Source organism: Phoenix dactylifera, chromosome 6 (genome assembly GCF_051530095.1).
Source record: "Phoenix dactylifera cultivar Ajwa chromosome 6, Ajwa_hap1_PhDact_Kaust_v1.1, whole genome shotgun sequence".
In the NCBI taxonomy this organism is placed as follows: Eukaryota; Viridiplantae; Streptophyta; class Magnoliopsida; order Arecales; family Arecaceae; genus Phoenix; species Phoenix dactylifera.
The window spans coordinates 35,577,941-35,594,259 of record NC_143195.1 but is presented as its reverse complement, the minus strand read 5'-3'; the positions used below and the strand labels follow the sequence as shown (position 1 = coordinate 35,594,259).

General features: G+C 42.1%; 1 pseudogene across 1 annotated transcript; it reads right to left on the bottom strand.

The window, feature by feature from the left end:
* Positions 1-4,090: 4,090 nt before the first annotated feature.
* On the bottom strand, positions 4,091-6,823 carry LOC103704709 (transcription factor MYC2 pseudogene; annotated as a pseudogene). Its single transcript, XR_015988262.2, has one exon. The product of XR_015988262.2 is annotated as a transcription factor MYC2 pseudogene (transcript).
* Positions 6,824-16,319: the final 9,496 nt, after the last annotated feature.

The following is a 16,319-nucleotide window of genomic DNA, read 5'->3' as shown; positions in this document are numbered from 1 at the left end:
AAGTTGCAAATGTGTACCATACCTTCATGCGTTACGTAATCTTTAACTAATGTAGTTGGATTATAATACACTGGAAATCATCACTGAAGACAAATTCCATTACCTCATAGCTGAGCAACCTAAAGTAGATTCTGTCTGTTTTTCCATTGGAGTTAATTTCAACTTGGACAGTGCGCAAAAGATCTTATGAAAAAACAATCTAAGATCAACATCAACCAATTATATATTGTCAATATGACCAATCTATTTTAATATGCAAAGCTAAGAACATATATTCTCCTAATACAAAATTGAGTTGATATATTCTTTCATATTTTATATAATATTGCACTTTTGAATAATTTATAATGTATATTTAGAATCACTAACAAAGACCAGAAACTTTCATCGGACCGATGCTAACATTTACGTTAAAAAATTATTTAATTGTGATGATATTTTCTCTCTCCATTGTTGAGTTAATATATTCTTTCAAATTTTCTATAATATTATATTATCGAATAATTTATAATGTATATTTAAAATCACTAACAAAGACCGGAAACTTTCATCGAATCTATCTCAATACAAGGTTGAGTTGACATATTCTTTCAGATGTTTTATAATATTGCACTATTAAAAAATTTATAATGTACATTTAGAATCACTAACAAAGACTTACGGTCAAATCTATACTAACATTTATGGTAAAATATTATTTAACTGTGATGATATTTTCTCTCATCATTGTTGAGTTGATACATTCTTTCGAGTTTCCTATAATATTGTATTATTAAATAATTTATAATATATATATATATTTAAAATCACTAATAAAGACCAAAAACTTTCATAGAATCTATACTAATATCTATTATTTAATTGCAATGTTATTTTCTCTCATCATTGTTCAATATTATAATATCTATCAATACATGCAATATATATCGAGATCCTGTCAGACATGGCTGGAGAATTTTCATAAATTTTTTAGAGATGTTTTACGATTCTTTTTATAAAATTTGTGATGAAAAACAAATTTGCATTAACTTGGCTGGTTGGGCTTGGCATGCACTAAACCCTGTTTCTATGTCTGTTTTGCAACTCCTAATTTATTAGGTAGGTCCTATGTGAAAGCAATGCGTGTGCAAGATAGTTGTTTTGGTCTGAAACAAATTGTTATGTTGCATTGAGTGACAACACTATATGAATGATTAGGAAGAAAATTTTTAGCTGAAGCTCTTGCTATTTTCCCCTCAATGATAATGATGACTGCATGAGAATTACAATAGTCATGTTTGTCAAAATAGAAGAAGTTGAGACTGTCTATGTTTGACAAAATTATATGGTTCACCAGAGTTTCAATCTATGCTTTCTAATTATTTAACCAAGAAATGCTGAAGAGGTGTTGAAAACTGGCATCCATCCCTTTTGACATAGGGATCGGGGTGAATTGTGGCAACCCTTTGGGTTGGTAAGAGGGTTGAAAAGTCAAATTAAGCGTTTCTTTGATCAATAATTCCCTATAATTACAGTACTTAAGCAGTCTACTTTGTGTGGCAAACAAAAAAGAATAATTCTGTAAATCATTGAAGAAAATATCAACTGATTCATCCAGTTTTTGCCAAAGAGTTTCCCCCTATTTTATCATGATTAAAATAGGCACCCTTTCTTTAAATTTTCACATATTTTCTGAATACTGCAACAACCCTCAGTATGTATGCCCTGGAGATTGGACTTCACCTTTTTTTTTGAGGAATGTCGATTGCCCAACCTCATTAACTTCTGAATCCTTAATAACCTCAGCATTGCCCTGCGATTATGGTGCTGACTGGCTTGTGTCCCGGCATGACATATTCATCATATATCAACAGAACTTCTATTGGAACTTCATACAGTTTCCGAAGTACCAGCATTTCAGAGTTTTGGGTGCTGAATAATGGCTGCATTTGCGTTCTTCTTCAATACTTTAATGCAGTCTTCCGATCTCTTGCTTAGCTTCTAGTTCTTCAATACCATATGCTCTTGGTCTTTGATTTTTCTGATTTTGAAATCCTTTATCTCCACAAGGAAGTATGACTATGATAACTTTTATTGTTGGCGTGTGGTTGTGTGCAAATGTGTCGAAAAGATTTCAGATGCAGAGGGAAACATGATTGATGTTGTGTAGTTTTGCAACTTGTGAAACTTATTGGCATAATTGGGTTGTAATGCGCTTTGGAGGCAAAGCATTCGGGCTTAAATTGTGTTTTGTTCTTTTCTTGTTGGTATACCTTCTGATGGATGGTTTATTTTTGAGCAACTTATTTGACTTCAAAATCAAGCCAAGACATGAGAACTTCCAGTAGCAGGGATACGGAATGATTGCAGGGGATGCAGAAAGCAATCCTGGCGATTAGCCTCCATATTATGAACCAAAGGTGAGTATTTACATATGATTTACCTTCTCCTGTTAAATCTTATTAAGGGAACACACTGTTTAATGTTCAGGTTATCTGTGACAGAGATCTGGCAACATAAAAACTCTTCATAAACCCAACTGGGATAGATCTAGAAGTAGGGAAATAAATGCACCAGAGATTATGCCACATGAAACTTGAATGATGGGTAAAGGCTCAAATGCGCCGATGGAAACGCAAACTGCATGAAAACTTTACCATCGTTGCTGGTGGTTCTTTTAAACAATGGAGTATTTCAAAATTCCAAGCCTATCTTTCTTTTCTCTTATGTAGTTTTTTTAGTCCCACATTGGAAAAAGATGAAACTCAAATGGTTTTTATGTAGTCTTCAACCTTTCTAACTTGTTGAAGCAAAGAAAGTAAGTAGCCCATGCGAACATGAGCCCATTGAAGGCCTAAGACAATATTAGTAAATCCAATCCAAAAACAGGGTGTGTTCTTTGAGGGGCCCAGGGAGACCCCCCATCACTATCTAAGGGGTGCAATCTATTTTGTAAGGACAGTAACAACATGGTTCTTTTCAATAATACAATCTATCTATACAATCTATCCAGCCATCACCAATCACCACAGATGACACAACTGCCCGGTGCCCCAATCACCACAGATGACACAACTGCCCGGTGCCGGAAGGCGGCGAAGGTAGAGAGCAAGGAAGCACCTTGACGCAGATATGAGGAAGCCATGTTTGCCAGGCCAAGATGCATTGCAGCCAAGTGAAGCACAATCAAATGGAATATCTATTAAAGTTAATACCTACCGAGTTGTAGCGCCACTCGAGTCGCACACCGGTGGAGCCACTATTACATATGAAGCCCGTGTATATTCTGGTCGAAAGTGGAAGAGCGATGCAAGGAGAGCACGCTTATTCAAAGAGCTAATGGACCCATCAAATGTGCCTATTGTGCCTCCTCTGTCGGCAAAGCCGTCATTTGAAGCTGGATCCCATCTAGGGACAAGAGTGCCATGCAAACCCAAGTGGTGAAGGAGAACAAACTGTGGTTGGAAATTGATCTTAAATCTCGAAAGCTTTAATAATCGTGTTTTAAAATAATTAAAATTTTGTTAAAATTAAAATAAAATAAAAAATCAGTGGATATGCCTGGAGAGAGAGAAATCGCATCGGTGCATCACGCCAATCAGATTTCTCGTTTCTATGGACCATATTCATGATATGGCTTGTCTCGGATTGTCGCTCCTCGCCCTGTCTGGGATTGTTCCTGTGGTGCACTTGATGCGCTGAGCGCAGTTGTACTTGCTAGCTTTTTCTCTGTGGGCCGGTTGAATAGGTTGCAATCAAAAGTTATTAGCTTCAGACATCTAACCTCTTTGAACAAAGAAACAAATTTGCTAGCAACCTCCAAAATTTCGCAACAATATGGAGAAATTAACATGCCACCATCTTCCTCCTCTTTTTGGCTTTTTTTCTGAGAGAGTTGGGGAGCCCTAACCCACTGCACTAGAAGTTGTCAACCAACTCTCACTGGGAAAATATTGGTAGCGGACTTGAGTAGAGACCCGCGTTAAGCAACGGATGAAGTTATCAACCAATCAAGCATGATATAATATTTCGTTCAAGCAAGCCATCAGCAAACATTCGTAGCAGCCAAAAAAGCTCACAAGGGGAAGGAGTCATTGCGAGTCAAAAGCCATTAACAACCGTTATCGCTTGTTATTTGATCATCGTCGCACTAAGCATGCACTACCTATGTACAGATTCACTGAACCACTTGAGGAAAGAGACGCATTCTAGGGTCCAACAACAAACAATCTTCGCCATCCATCCTCTCCGAGTACCGGCAAATTCATAGAAACTATAAGCAAAATAGGGAGTTGCAAACTAGGCCGTGGTCTAAAAACTCCTCCCGGCGCCACCGAGCCGAGGAATCCTCGCAAAAAAGAACCCATGGTAATTGGGGAACCAGAATTACCTATTGTTGCTCGGCGGCTCCGCCAATCTGGCTAAGAGGGCAGCACTGAGCTGCTCCTGGGTGTACACCCTACCGGACATCTTCACCGTCGCCTGCTGGATCATGAGATCCTTGACGACGGACACCATGGCATAATAGACGTCGAGGTCGAGCTCTTTCAATGCCGCCATCAGGCGCGCCGCCGGGTGATTCGTCTTATGGCACTGCACCCGGATCATCGCCTCCAGCCCCAGGGTCTTTACCTCAATCTCCACTCCATGGCACCGCCCACCATTCATCAGTCTCGTATCTGGATCGGGTTGCTGCGATGGCCGTGCAGGGGCGGAATCGGAATCGCGCGCTGTCTTGAGGATCTCGATCTGGGCCTGAAGCCCCTCCTTCTCCGACTCCAAGGTTTCCTGCTTGGTTGCAAGCTCCTTGATGTAGGAAATAGCGTCCCCTAGAAGGGAGGCCTTGTCCATCTTGGACACGTTCGGCACCACGGCGCGGAGGGCGTAGAACCTCTGGTTCAGCTTCTCCCGACGCTGTCGCTCGGCCTCCACGTGATTGAGCGGCTCCAACCGGCCGTTGGCTGGCTTCCGGCCGCGCTTCCTGGGCCGCTTCTCCGGCTCGACCACCAGGCCGCTCTCCACCTCCCGCACCGACGCCTCGAGATCCGAGTGGTCCGAGTCGCCCCCGCCGGGGATCCCTCCGACGGATTTCGCCTGACCGGCGGACGAGGGACGGGCGGGGGCCGAGGAGAAGGACAGCATCCCCTCGTCGCTACTTCCTCTCGATGTGGCCCCTGTCGATCGCTTGTTATTCTTGTCACCGGTGGCGGCGGTCTGCTGGTGGGACAGGAGGCCGCTACCGGGAGCCGGAGAGGAATTCCTCTTGCTATTGCCAAAATTTAGAATCTCTCCACTTTCCGGCTTTAAGGATGGGGGAGGGGCAGAGCCGTTCATCGCGAACTCGGAGAAAGTAAACCCTCTGGTGCAGAGTGATTGGGTCTGGAAGTTGCTAGTGCCGTTGCTGTTCTGATTTTGATGCTTCTGCTGGTTGTGGCGCTGTTGCATCTGAATCGAGCTAGGGCTTTCCGTAATGGTACTGGAGCTACGATTGTCCAACTGGATGGGGGATTTGGTGACGGAGATCTCAGCCGTGGCGGGGCCAGGGGAGACGGAGTCCTTGATCTCGACCATGGATGGATCTGCAAGCCAGAGCACCGACGGATCGGTCTCATCCTGGTCGGCCACGGCCGGCGTCGCCACAGGCGGCGGGAGCCAGGATCCGGAGGGGATCTCGAGGCTGTGGAAGTTGAAGAGGACCCTGATCTTGTTCATGAGCTCGGAGCTCTGGTAGATGAGATCCGTGGATCCGAGTTCCAGCACGCCGCTCCCCACCGGGACGCAGACCATGGTCTGGAGGCCGAACAACTGCGCCTGCCTCGCCCGCTCGCAGGGCGCCATCGCTAGCCGGTCCGCGCCGGCGATCCAGGTTGGAGCTTCGGCGAAGAGGGCCTGGCCAGGGAGGCCGTCGCCGACGCCAAACGACTGCGCCATGGACACCAGAAAAAACCACTCCGTGTCGGTGACCTCCTCCTCCACGGCCTCGTCGGGCGAGGACACGCCGGCGCCACCGGAGATGAGGGAGTTAAGCTCCCTGAGCACCCGCTTCCGGTGCTCCTGTTCCTCCCTGGAGGCGGCGGCCTTCTGCTTCCGCTTGTCCTCCTCGCATCCTTTGTAGAAGCCGTCGCCCCAGCCGAGCAGCGAAGCGCCGGACGCCACGTCCACCGATGATTGCCAGAAGATGGCGTAGGTCCAGGTCTCCCTCGCGCCCTCGATCAGTGTCAGGAGCCGCTGCTGGAGCGTCTCCTGGTTAAAATACGCCGGCTGTGCCGCTGGCGCGGATGACGTGACGGCTGACTGGGAGGATGGCACTCGACCCCCTCCAGCCGCCGCGGCGGCGGGAGGCGGCGCCCAGGGGAAGCCCTGGAGGTCGGTGGTGGTGGTCATGAAGGCCTCCATCATAAAGGCGTTGTCGTCGGTCCACAAGTTCATCTAGGGCGCAGCAGTGCTCGGACTCCGTCACATCAACGGGATCCGGCCGGCGCGGTAACCGCGGTATCCTCGACTCCGGGACGGGACCAGATCTGCGCTACTCTGTGGTTAGGGTTTTGGCATGCGGCTTTAGGACTTCTGAAACGAGGGTTCGGCGGCGAGAAAGGGAGCGAGGAAAGAGGAGGCGACGAGGAGGAGGAGGAGGAGGAGAGGATCGGGACACAGAAAGGGGGCGTGGGTTTTGTTGGACACTTGGACCATGAGGACCAGAGAGCGGGCCTCTCGAATTTGGCATGGATCTGGGCGTAATTTGGTGTTCATTTAATTTGCATTTAGAATCTCCATTCCTATTTTGACCTTGTTCTTCCATTTTGATGGCTGCTAGGCTTTCTCGCTCGGGATTCTCACCCTGCGATTCCCTCGAAAGCACGAATGAGCTGTCACTATAGATAATATTACGAAACTGCCACTGATGGGACAGCGATAGCACTATGTGCTGCGTCTCTTAGATCCGCCGGATCACAGCGGCCCAAATTAGATAACCCTCACGTGGCATTAGCATTCGCGCCGCGCCCGGAGGATCGCGGCCTCTTCCGGGAGGCCTTGTAGATGTGGCAAGAAACTCCCGGGAATCCGGGAAACGGGAAATTTAATCACTGTGGTTTATTCCCGTTAAGAAAAAATCACGATATTTTTATTTTTTATAATTTGATCTTTTTCTATTTTCGCGTGCGCCATGTGATTGGCTCCTCCTACGACCTCCGAGCAGGGTATTGCCGGTTTCATTGACCATAAGTTGGTCCCACCAGCATAATGAGAAGATAAGACCGCGAAGGAATCAAAGACTCGAAAAATTAGAAAAAAAAAATAGAGTAACTATCATCAACCGTTCATCCTTTTTTTATGGATGAAATCGGATCCCTTGAAGTGGCCGCCAACCATGGTCGTCGTGCACAAGAAATTATATATATATATATATATATATATATATATATATATATATATATATATATATATATATATATATATATATATATATATATATATATATATATATATATATATATATATATATATATTCTCGATGCGTGGTTTTATGTTTTAGGGCCCGTTTGGTTCGCGGAAAAATAAGAAAAAAAAGTGTGGTCAAGAAGAAAGTAATGAAATGCCTGTTGTTTGGTTGGAGTTTTCAAAGAAAAGAGATGAGAAAGTTGTATTTCCATGAAAATATGATTCCCATATTTCATGAGAAAGTCTTTTCCATAAGAAATATGGAAAAGTTACTTTCTCATGAGACGGAAATCACTCCATTTTTATTTTTTTTCAAAAAGACCGTTCAGCATTAAAAAAACATTAAAGAAAAATTAAAAATCTAATTTTTATTAAGGACATAATAGAAATTATACATAACTTTTTCAGAAAATTAGATGGCCAACCAAATATAAGCATTTTGAAAATTTGTCACTTTTCTATTGTCAACCAAATATGCTAAAAGTACTTTTCTAAGCATTTTCTTTCTAAAAATTTATTTATCAAAAATCAAATTTTTATTAAAAAAAAAATTTCAGCGAACCAAATGAGCTCTTGGTAGGGCAGAAATATTTTGTTTTAAATGGTAGCAAAGAAACTTCGCGTCCGCCCGTTCTGCTGGTCCTGCCCGCATGAAAGCAACGTTTTATTTGGTCTTGTCGTCACGTGCCCAAAGTTGCACGCTTTGTTTACTGTCACCAGGATACCTACTTGGATTGATATTGAAAACAAATGCAATGGTTAAAAAAAGAAGAGGCCACCGTCGGAGGAAGCTACCTGGGACTGGGAGTTATCGCTTTGGATCCAGATGGCGAGAAATGGTTCGCTGCAGCGCGCGTTGCTCGCGGTGCGGGGCCCGCGGAGGGAGCCACGTGGGTGGAATGAGGGGGACCCCGAAGGGTGGCGTTGCGGACAATCTACTCTAATCTCCGGGTTTGTTGCTAAGCTATGATTTCATTAAAAGTAATAACTGATGAGTATGTGCAACCCAAAGCGAGATGGATTAATAAATGGAGTGAGTCTTGATGATGAAGTGTGGCCATTGAAATTAGAATAATCTGGGTTCTCGCCAGGTGCATGAACTGAATAAAAGCTGCTTTAAGGCCATCATGGTTTAAGAATTTGAGAGCAGAGAAAGATTATACTTCTTGGTTTTTGTTTTTGGCCATTGATGCAGAGAATCATCTTGAACTCAGATTGATCCATCCTTTCTGATCTTGGTATCAAAGCTAATGATCTCAGTATTGGCCGTTATGTTATAATGGTCGGTCCAGCTCGAGATCATTTGAAAGAGTAGCAATTATGGTCTCAACAGTGGTTGATTTAGCTTGACCATAAATACACAATCAGCATAATTAATATCAAGGATATATCATAAGGATATGTTACCATGTATTAAGCGAATGAGGGCAATTGTCGATATGCAATTATCACGCCTCCCGACGAATAAGGTAACGAATACTTGCCCTTTTTTTCTATATAGAGGAGTGACTGAGGGATATTCATATAAGCACTCTTCTGCTCTCATTCTCTCTCTTTCTCCTACTGTTGCTTTAAATTTTCACTGGCTTAAATGTTAGATGATTTTCCGTCAGACATCTTTCAGCAAGTGCACTTCTTCTCAGGACGTTCATGCTTTCCAAAGCAGCAACATTGGTCCTCCTTCGCGTTGAAGCTACTACTCACCTCTCAGCCGACCCATTTTTACCTGGGTATCGACCGATCTCAACAGATTTTGGGTGGTGACCAATCTTAGCTCTGGATTCTAGCAGTAACAACTATGTTCTCGACAAAAGAGAACATGTTAATTAATCCCTTCATGTCAAACATCTTAACTAAATTAAATCCTGAGATAGATGCTGCATTCAGAAATAGGAGGCAAGGGACAATGCACCCCGTTCATGAATTCCTTTCATGAACTTGTATTAGCCTAGTAAAACTTAAAAATCTCATTATTCCTCCGATGCGGTATCAACTAATTTGCGTGGACATATAAAGAACTTGTCTTTAGGAGTTTTTATTCTCAAGTAATCTTTGTACAAATCACCTAAAGTCTTGTAGACTACGTATAAACATATATGGAGTGTACTCTACACAGCCATCGGAGATTGGATAGCATCAACAGATGCACTATGTTGGTTGAAGACTAAGTTTGACTAGGTTGATTTAAGATTGTTCCTTTGGCTTTCTTTTCCTGCCATCATGATGTATTCTAATCATGGATTATCGGATAATTTGCTTCTCATGTATAACCGATCTTCAAAAATATATTGTTTTGGTCCCTAGGGCCAATGGAGCTGTAACTCTGCAGTCAATATGATGGCCAGAAAACTCAGTTCTCACTGCAGCTATTCAAAATATAAAGCAAGATTTTTTCATAAATTCCTTCGAGTATAATAACTCTTATACCTTTGTATAGAGGAGTCTACAGCAATGTCCCTAGGTAGTCGGTTCTTGCACACTTTAACATGGATGTCCAAATATTTATGATTCCCGGTCGGTTCTCTCTCTCTTGTGATCTGCAGTCAAACTCCAAAATTTGTTATTTAATTAATCATTCTTAGTTTAGTCGCACCTGAAACAATCAAGGACTTGTGGTATCGAAACTCAGAAATTTTGACATAAACTTAATTAATTTATCCTTCTCTAATATTGTTCAAAAGTTTGCGACTACTGATATGTGAAATGCATGATTATAAAGTATGCAAATAAATCTATCTCATTCCGCACTCTTTAACCTCATTATTAAAAATTTCACATGTTGGGCTCATCCATTAAAATGGAAAATCCGGCCCACATATGAGGAGGAGTGTAAAAAAATATAAAATATATAAATAAATCTATCAAAGTTTAAATTTTTAGGATAAATGATGATTTCAACAATGATAATTTTTCTTTCATGCGCTTTAAAAGTGCTCTCCCTTCTCCTCTCCTATGCAGCCATGCCTTCTTGTCCATACTCACGCCGATGCCATTGACATGTTCTCTGGATCTCCATCACAGAAGCCATCCATCTTGACGAAATAGAGGGCCTTAAAAAGAAAAATTTTCCCAGCTCTACCAATTTAGTAGGGCTGGCATTGTTGTCATCGGACCACGTCATCTGTCCAAGGTCCACGTCATCGTACCACAGCAGCTATTCCAGCATTGCTGTCCCAAAGATGGGTGTGGCTGTGAGTGCACTATCAATTACCAGTTTACCACGGTTTTTCCTTATCATTATCGTCATTTCCCTCACCTTACGTATTGACTACGATATGAGAGAAAAGCAGAGGCGCCGGTGGGCTCTCCCTTCGTGGAAAGCAGCTTCGAGGGAACGTGAACCGGAAATCATATTTGCCCGAAGATCCGTTCGGCAGAATTTTTGAGAAAGTATTTTTTAGTTTTTTAAAAATATTTTTAGATAAAATAAAAATATTTGATAAAAAATCAAAAATTTCTGTTTTAGCTTTATCAAAAAAAAAAACTAAAACAGCTTTTTGGAAAAAACTCCAAAATAGAGTTTTTTTACAAAAGTATTTTTAACATGCGTCGGAAAGCTATTTTAATTTATAATTTTTTTAACTAAAATATTAATAATAAAATATTATAATTATAAAAAATATCTCTTATAGAAATTTGAAAGAGCCCTAACAAAAAATAAAAAACTCAAAAATTAGTTCCTAAAAATATAATATTAATAAAAATTAATATATAATAATAATAATAATATTTTATATTTTTATTATTGTATTATATTATAAATATAATATAATATTATATTATATCGTAATATATTAATATATTATGTTATACAATATCAAATTATATTATATTATTATACTATTATATACAATATTATATTATTATCTTATAATAATATTATATTATATTGTATCATATATTTATGTATTAATATATATTATATTTTATTATACACTGTTGTATAATATTATGTAATGTTTTTTACGGTCATTTTGTCATATCAAAAATACTTTTTTAGTTTATTTATGAAACATATATTAAAATTATATAGTAGTTTAAAATATAGTAACCAAATAAAAAATAATCTTTTATAAAAATTTTATTTAAATTTCAAAAAAATTTACTTTTAAAAGCTTTATCATCTACGGCGGTATCAAACGGGACCTAAATAAGAATAATACGAGGCGCCGGATCATGCGTGCAAGACGATCTCCCACGCGTGTGGCATTAGGTGACTGGAAATGAATCTCGTACGGTCGAATTTTGACTTGCCACGTTAGCCCTTACGTGGGCCCTGGAGGCAGCTCGTGCTATTAAATGGTTGCGTGCTATTAAACTGAGCCGGCCCACGGGTGGGGAGGGTATGAGTAAAATAGGTCGGAGTGCCCAACACACGACTCGGTCTACCCGCATCGAACATTCTCCTGGCGGGGTGGGGGCCCAGTGGTCGGGGCTGCTACGCGGGGATGGGGCTTGTCCCTTCCTCCCCCCTTCCCCTTTTATTTACCAAAAAAAAAAAAAAAAAAAAAAAAAGAAGGTTGCGAGGCTCTCGCCGGTGAACCGTGGCTGTCGTTTGTCGGTACCGGGGCGTATAGCTGTCGGCAGCCTGGAAGACTGTGCCGCTGCCGCACAGCGATGCTGCACCGTCCACGTGGCGGTCGCTACTTGACCCTTCATGGACCGTCCTGTTGGAGCGCTGGTGCGGGGGCGGGGATCCTCCCTCCTCGCGAAAGACACCAACCCTGTCCTTATTTTCAAGTTCTAGGTAGCGCATAGAACCTGCAATGGAGATTTTTATTTATTTATTTATTTTTTTTGATGCAGCTAGAATTGCAAGGAAGCCGGACAAAATTGGATCGAGCCTAAATTGTTGATCTAATTAGTTGGTATTTCCAAATTTTATCGAGTCAGTCAAAATGGATATTCTTTATTCCGGGACATCAATATGACCTATTTGATTTGATGGATCTGAATCATCTGATGGACTCGGACTCAGGAAAGAATAATTGAATAGGAGAGGCATGGCGGGACCAAGAAATGGCTTAGCATCCAAACTGCTATTTTAGGGCCAACATATAGTGAAAATGGCCCGATAAATGCGTAATCTGGGGCAGCGTGGATTTCGTCATCCGAGACTAGACCAAATTGATAGCGGCCAGAGGTTGGCGCATCTTTGATACAACTGCCGTCTATGCCAAACTCATAGCTGCTTGGAAGGGCATTACCTTCGTGAGGCGCGTCATGGGTGCAGACCGTCTCCTCCTCAAGGATGACTCGGCCATAGTGATCGAGTGGATCCAAGGTCGGAGAGGCGCTTTAGAGGGAAGACTGCTACTCTATGATATTCGTAGGCTCTTGGAGGAGTGTGGCTCCTACATGGCCACGCATATGTATAGAGAGGCAAATGATGTAAATGACTGGGTTGCTTCCTTTGCTGCTCACCACTTCGGTGGCTTTGTATGAAAAAATCAAGGCTCCCTGTCGGAGTCTTTTAGTGAGCTACTGTTTTCTGATTTTGTTGACCGTATTTACACCTGTTACGTGTGGGCTGCCGTTGTACCAAAAAAAAATGGAAGCCATGTTCTAGTTATCAGATCAGGGCCATCATCAGGCACATGTTCTACTTTATGTAGTCACCTTTCAAGCAATATAAGATCGGGACACATTGACTATTGTGCTGATTGTTGGCACATGCACATATAATGCCCAAGATAAATAAAGTGTTACGGGTCTTCGATAAGTTGTCATGATTAAAAAAAACAATTGATAGATAATTAAATTAAGAGACGATATGGTGGAATATATTAAGAGTGGCTAATAGTGTAATAGGTTAAAATTTTTGATGGGCCGAGAGAAAGGAGTGCATCTGGAATTGGAGGAAGGAGTAGAATTGGTCGTCTCAACAACCGACAAAATTGGGCACCCAGGTAGGAAGTCATTAGTTGGAAGCAGGAGCAACGTTGGAGGAGACATGGGAATAGGTAACCTAAGATATTACATATATTTATGGAAGAATATATATATATATATATTTGCTGGAAATTGGACCCGGGGGCCGCCGCGAAGCCGGGGAAGGAGGGGCTTCCGCCGCAGGGGCGGTGATCGATGGCGCGCCGACTGGTGGCGTCCTCCTGGAGGGGCTGAGCTCCGCCGCTGGAAGGGTGGTCGACGGTGCGCCGGCTGGTGGCGTCCTCCTGGAGGGGCAGAGCTCCGCCGCTGGAAGGGTGGTCGACGGTGCGCCGGCTGGTGGCGTCCTCCACTGTGGGGGGCAGAGCTCCGCCGCTGGGAGGGTGGTCGACGGTGCGCCGGCTGGTGGCGTCCTCCACTGTGGGGTGCGAGTCCTGCAGGAAGAGCCGGTGGCCGGGCTCCCCGGCGCCGGCCCTCCGATGCTTAAGTCAGAGGGGGCAAATATGTGGAGAGAGCGGGGAAGAGAGTATGTGGAGAAGACAGAGAGAATATTTGGATAAATTCAAGAGGATCAGTTTCCTCAATTGTCTGTGTTGTTTACTTCTTTCCACCCGGTCTAGGAGGGTTCTCTCCGGCTTCGGGTTTTTCCTCCTGTTTTGGTCCTCCCTCCCTTTTCCCCCCAGGTTTCCTTTTATAGGAGGATTTTTGTTACCTGGGAGGTGACAGGAGGTTTGTCCTGTTTTGTAATAATTGGGCACGATTTGGCCCATTAATGGCGTGGTGGAAAATAAGGCCGAATCAGACCGGAACCAGGGAGTTGTCACGGTCGATCGGACCTGTTGGGGTGGTTGAACCGCCGGCCGTGGTGGGCCTGGGGTCCGTGGATGGTAAGTGCATTTATTACCGAGGGAACCGGCGGTCAGGGAGAGCCATACGCTTTGATGGTTCAGTGATCCGGAGATCGCCTTGAGCCGTGTTCATTAAATGACTGAATGCATCGGAGACTTGAGGGGGTCTCATGCATTAATGGCAGGTCGTGCTGAATACCTGCGGAGATCTTATGCCTTGATGGCTTGAAGATAGCGGCAGGTTATAGTGGAGTTGTCAGGTCCCTTAGAGGGTCAGGTGGAAATTGGATATTTGGCTAAAGCATGGGCTTGGCCTGCTGTGCTCGGCCTTCTGGTCTCGGCTCTCTGGTCTCGGCTCTCTGGTCTCGGCCTTCTGGTCTCGGCTCTCTGGTCTCGGCTCTCTGGTCTATGAGCTCGAGAGCGGAAGAGCTCGATCACTTAGGATGAGCTCGAGAGCGGAAGAGCCGGATCACTTAGGATGAGCTCGAGAGCGGAAGAGCCCGATCACTTAGGATGAGCTCGAGAGCGGAAGAGCCCGATCACTTAGGATGAGCTCGAGCTTGCTGATGGATTTGGGTGCTATAATTACATTTGTGGGGTGGTCCATTTTTCCACCAACATATATATATATATATATATATATATGCGCGCGCGAGCTGAATTTCAAAAATTGCTTCCAATCAAATATTAAGTACCAATGCAATAAAAAAAAAGGGAAGGTACCTCGTATGGGCATGTCATCTTAAAAGAGAAAAAAATTGTTTCAAAGCTTAGCCGATGGGCCATGTGATGCCTTCCATAGCTTGTAGAATATAAAAATTAGACATTAATCATCCACCAAAAAATAAAAGATTTAAAAATCACAACCCGAATACTCCTTTGTATGATCTTATTATTCTATAGAAGATAACATTTTTGGTTGACAAGTCCCATAGTTATTGGGGCAAAATTTTAGTTAAACCATCATTTAGACTATTTCAAGTTATTTCTTCCCCCCAAAAAGTATACATATATGACTACATGTTTTTCATGGCAAGAGAACAAGCAAATGAGTGACAATCACTATGGAACTAATAATGAGCAGTTTTTTGTTATGTTGCGTGTTTATTGGCGAACAAAATTAAGTCTAATAAGCATCAAAATATTAAACACCCTGTATCAGTTTAACACTCCTTTAAAATTAACAAGATGTCCACACATCATGTCGTAGTTGAGCCATGAAAAGCAAACTTGGATGGGTCATCATTAGCCCGAAGCTACAAAGCTCAGCTAGGCCTAAACCTATTCGACTTTATTAAATATAAGCCTACTTGTATTAAATTATCTTATATAGAAATAATAAAAAATATAAAGATTTTAAGATTTGAATTTTTTAAAAGATCATAACAAAAATCATATTTTTTTTTTTTAAAAAAAAGAGATAATCAAGCTAAGCCAACTATAATTAAGTTTGGTTCCGATCAAGCATAGTTTGATATCAACTTTAACCTAGAACTCCTGGATCAAGCTTGATTTGTTTGCTATTATTTCAAGTTGAATTCCAGATTAGTTTTGAACCGAGACAAACACAAGCTTGATAATTCTAATCAAGATTGAACATGACTTGGTTCAAGCTTGAAGTATAGCTTGGTTTGAACATGATTTGGCCTTCTTTTGCTTATGTTTTAGCAATTTCCAGCATTTTTAGTTGCATCTCAATTCAATCAATTGAGATTTTTTCTTTTTTCTAAAAAAAATAGAATTTTAATTCAAAAATACATTATTTACGTATAAATATAAATACATTTAAGCGTTATTAAACCAAGTTGGATCATTTTTTGTTCAATTTGAAATTAATTTTGAGCATATTATGATGGTTCAAGCTTGATTTGCTTAATTTTGAATCGAGCTTGAATTGATTAGTTTGTTTAACAGCGCTAGATCCATTTAGGTTTCTTCACGCTTCTCTCATGTTCTGTCCAAGATCCATCCATGACTCTCTCACGGTCCTCTCTCATCTATTAAATTATGGTTTTACCTTATTTTTTTAAAAACTAAAGTCTGCAATTTATTTTTTCATTGGTGCGGAGAGTCTGCAATTCATTTGTCCACGACGGTTCCGGCCTAGCCCGTTCTTGGACTTTTTGTACAAACATGAAACCCGCTAAAGTCCGGATGTTACTT